Source organism: Priapulus caudatus, unplaced genomic scaffold (assembly GCF_000485595.1).
Source record: "Priapulus caudatus unplaced genomic scaffold, Priapulus_caudatus-5.0.1 Scaffold166, whole genome shotgun sequence".
NCBI lineage: Eukaryota > Metazoa > Priapulida > Priapulimorpha > Priapulimorphida > Priapulidae > Priapulus > Priapulus caudatus.
This window is the reverse complement of record NW_014577227.1, coordinates 417,997-423,166: the sequence shown is the minus strand read 5'-3', so window position 1 is coordinate 423,166 and position 5,170 is coordinate 417,997.

Sequence of the window (5,170 nt, the reverse complement as noted above, 5' to 3'; positions counted from 1 at the left end):
TCCTCCCTCATCCTCTCCCCCTCCCTCTCCCCATCCTCATCCTCATCCTCTCCCCTCTCTCTCCTCCTCATCCTCATCCTCTCCCCTCTCTCTCCTCCTCCCTCTCCTCCTCCCTCTCTCTGCTCCTCGCAGAGCAGCTCTTTGTTAGACTTGTGGTCCAGGCGATCACTTCTTGCCCGACCTGCATGCAACAACTTACAAGATCGGACGTGTTATGTTTGTTGTTTGTTACGTAGGATGTAGTGTAATCATTCATGTTGTATTGAAATCACACTTGTCCAACTCTCTGAATATGATGTAAATGTGTCAATAAACAACAGCATTCCAAAAGAATCTAAAGCTACCGACTCTACAAAATGCGCGGTTACACACATACGTATACAGGTATACAGAGACTACTCGGCGATATACATGCCTAGAGACGATTTCTAGAGACGAAATAGTGCAACGTTGTACGCCACCTGTATATAGGGACCCTAGGTTTAATGTACGTATGTATAGGACGTCTTACTATGCACAAATGAATTTATCAACAGCAGCAGCAGCAGCTTTAATTGATGGACTCAACAGGCCACAAACAACAGCTTTTCAAATACCCCAGGCCTTTCTTCCACCCAAAGAGCTAAATATCCCTCCTGGGCGCCATGCGCACCTCCTCCCTCCCCTATCTTCCAGCTTATTATGCTCCCAGCGATCACCTTTTCAATCTTCACGTCTCATTTGCTTACTGCTTGCGTATCATTCCTACAACTCAGTATTTTCCCCTTCAATACGTACTCCTTATACAGAAGACTGAAATAAAATAAAAGGCTATATATTCTGGCATTGCCCTGGTACATTAGTATTAACTTTTAACTATTTATTCGGCAGGTGGCGCTGTTTGTCATAAATTCTTTTCATGTGAACACGCTTGTGTGATGCAACCATTATAGTAGCTAAGCGGGCTATAGTACTAGAGCTACCATTATAGATGCAACTTACGTATGTTTGTACCGGGAGTTTGTAGCAAATTAAGCGGCAAAACTCGTCATTGTAGTTGTGCATTATTTTATAGTACATGTAAATATTTGCGTCGTTCTGTGGTGCATGTAGATTGCTTCGGTGCCCTAGCAGTAGCAGAGGAAGGTGACGGGAAATGCTCGCGCGTCGCAATGCCAATGGTCACAAACGGCCGAAAACGGGCGAGTAGGGTCGCTTCAACGCATTTTTTTCGACACTTCCTGTTAACTCACATCATGTTTATCGGTTGAAATGAACAAAGAACACCCTCACCAGTACCCCTGTCGATTTTAAAGGGGCTACCCCCACATTTACGAAAATGACATAGGTTTCAAGGGGCCCCATGTTCTCTATCCTTGAACCGTCATTAGTATTACTAGCCGCTAGCGACTACTAATGCTGATGGGGTCTCTATGTCCCCCAGGGTACTGCCGGAACGTACCCTGGCACTAAATACTACTATCTAATATGCCGGACTGTACCTCGCTTACTCCACTAACGAGTCTAGCGAGTCGCCTACGCCTACTCCCTAACCCCAACCCTAACTGAGTAACTCTAACCCTAACCCTAACCATAAGTATAACCATATCCCTAACCATATCAGCTAGATAGTTACCAAGGTACGTTCCGGTATACCGGACCGTACCCAGGGTACGTTCCGGCAGTACCCTGGGGGACATAGACCCTATGAGCAATAGTAATACTAACACGTAATAGTAATAGCTACTACTGCTGAGAGGGTCTATGTCCCCCAGGATACTATCGGAGGGTACCCAGGGTTCTCCCCAGGATGAAATTGAAACAGGGGGGAGTTTTCCCAACGGTAGGGAGAACCCTGGTACCCTGGGTACGGTTCGATATATCGGAACGTACCTTGTACTACTACTATCTAATACACAGGCACTTGAAGTGTTTCAATAAAATATAATGCTAAATAAATACGAAATCTATTTACTACCAAATTCTTAATGTTTCTATACTCTCTTTCACCTATTATTGCCGACAGTTACCTGTAAATTCCGTCCAAATCCTATGTACAACAGACAAGGTTGTACATAGGATTTGGACGGAATTTACAGGCAACTGTCGGCAATAATAGGTGAAAGAGAGTATAGAAACATTAAGAATTTGGTAGTAAATAGATTTCGTATTTATTTAGCATTATATTTTATTGAAACACTTCAAGTGCCTGTGATCTAATATGCCAGACCGTACCTCGCCTACTCCACTAACGAGTCTAGGGAGTCGCCTACGCGCTACTCCCTAACCTTAACCATAACCCTAACCATATCAGATAGTTACCATGCAGGGTACATTCCGATATATCGAAAAATGACCGCTACTACTAGGCTGACTCCAAACGTCCCAGTAGTCTGTAGAGTGAGTAGGTGAGTCCGTACTATTTGTTCGAGCCTCGTTTATGAGCTTGGATTTTAAAATTGGTTCCAATGTAGGATTGACCCCCCCCCCAAGGGGCTTGTTATTCCTACTTTGATATACTGGCACATAAATCATCTTCATCATCACCATTATTCATCATAGCTCTAGTACTATAGCCCACGTACAGCTGCCGCAGGACTATGCCTATAGAATATTCTATTACGAATGCTCGGGACCAACTTCAGCCAGTCGGCGGGAACTATTTATGAGGGGTGGGCGGGTTGTGTTGGTTGTGGACAAAAACGTTGTTGTCAAGTAACAAATTAATAATAGTAATTTGTTCATCTTTCATGACAAAACTAATATTACGTACCATCTTTTTTGATCGCTTAATTTGTTACTTGACAACAACAATGTTTTTGTCCATAACCGACACAACCCGCCCACACCTCCACGTGCGGAAATACATAGTTCCTGCTGACGGGCGCGCACCAAAAATTGCCGTTTGAAGTTCGTAAATAATGTTCGTTTACAAGAAATATACGACTTGGGACGATTACCGTTCTATAGTCCTACGGGTCGTTGGTCCTATACGGGTCACTGGTCCTACGGGTCGTTGGTCCTATACGGGTCACTGGTCCTACGGGTCGTTGGTCCTATACGGGTCACTGGTCCTACGGGTCGTTCGTTCTACAGTGCACGCAGGCACACATGCAGGCGCGATATTTCAACCAATCATCCAATCGCTATTCAACCCCTTCAGCAGCAATAATAAGTAACAAGTGCAGCAGAGCGACAGCGCTCAACTGACTTGTACTGTAGCCGGGTATTCTTCTGATAAACTCACTGGCAACCGAATCAAGTACGCCCTCCCGCCACCGCATTGATAGGTTTTGCTATACCGGTAGTACAGTAATAAAGATATAGCTGTGTAACTTAAGTTAAGGGGGAAATATTCCCCCTCCATTGGCATTGACACATCTCGACGTTTGACCCTTGACCCACAAATTCGACATCCCGAGTCCTTTTCGCGATCCCCCCGTCGTCCCGAATATCAAGACCGTACGTCGAGCGGTTAAGATTTGTGCCCAACTGTTGACGCACGGACGGACGGACGGACAATCACGCGATTCTACAAGCTGCATCTGACTTCGTCAGCTGAGCTAATAAACCTGATGTACATGGTTAATGTGAAATACCTATAAAGCGTTAAACAAATGCATGGCCATAGTGCACATTTGTAAAAAAAAAACGCTGTTTAGAGTTAAAATTAAAATTAAAAATAAATGAAAAAATAAGTAAAAATAACAAATTTAACTAGCCGCTGTGAGTGTGCTGTGTCGCCATTGTAATGATATATTATACAGGCATGAGACTTTTCCGCCGTTCAGCGGATTTCCGCCCATTTTATAACTCCAGAGACCATTTTTGAGATCAGTGTAAATTCGAGGAGAATTTTTTTGGGGGGTAAGAATACCTCCGTGGTCTCTGACGATCGCGTACATGTGTATGTGAACACACTGTGACTCGGTAACTATCCGGAGCGCTTCTACTCGTATCATTGTCTTAATGTATGCTTGCTAACATAATGATAAAAGCAGGGTATGGCCAAACTTTATTTGGCATTCAAGAATTACGTGTGTGGGATGTTCGGACGCACAGGTTAGGACAGGTTCCTGAATCCAGTAGCAGCGTTGGCATACCAAAAATCGATAAGAAGTGGGTGGAGCTTACTTTTGGCCAGTGGTAGTGAACCTTACAATATTGTGTTGGCCAGGGTTTATTTACGTGCACGGGTCGTGCAGCACGCTCACTGTTCACGTGCACTAGGTTGTGGAGTAATTCGCACATCCCGCGCATTTCACGTTTGGATGTAAACAATAAAGTATCACTGAGTGGTAGTTAACAAACGATCACTATACTGTTTTAAAATAATATTAAGAAGATTTAGGTAATATATCATGTTGAATTATACAGTAAATAATAATAATTGTCTCAAGTTTTAACACACATAAGTCACTGTAGCTGCAAAGCACATCGTAGTATACTTACTAGTCATGCAAACAGCAGTACAGCCTCGTCGCACCACTCAGGTTTAACCGTGTCATATTGTTTTTAACGTTTGGAAAAACTATATACATTTTATACAGGGTATACTGTACAAAAAGAATTGTAGATACCCAGTATAAATGTAAAAATCAATGTGTAGCTAGGTAGAAGAGCCTGAGCATTATTATCCTCAGCTTTCACTAGCTCCAAACAACGGTCATACCTCGAAAGACGTTAGTCCTGGCATTATTGCATGTGACGTTGGTCTCGTAGCTTGGTCAGGACTCTTCTCCACCAGTGTATCCCTCCGCTCTACCCTGTGGAGCTAATTCATCCTAAGTCCATCATTGAAATTCAGGATCCTAAAGTAGGATTGCACTGAGCTGTAACGGTGTAGCCTTTTTGCTCCCCGCTACAGGTACAGGTATCTTGTCGTGGGAGCGAAGGGGCAACACGGGTACAGTTAGATCGCACAAGGACCTAATGCCTATAACTGCCCACACTGTGCCGACATTAGCAACAATTTATGGTGCATCTGTCACCATTATCATGTTAGTATTCATATGTGGTTATGACAGTGCAGTGTTACTATCTAAAGCCCTTGTACTAACCTTCACTGCAGCTCATCATGTTATCATTGTATTATCATGATATATTATGATTATATATTATCATTATATTCGATGATCATGTTATCATTATGTCTTTTCTCCTACATGTCATCACCGGTGAATAATGACAA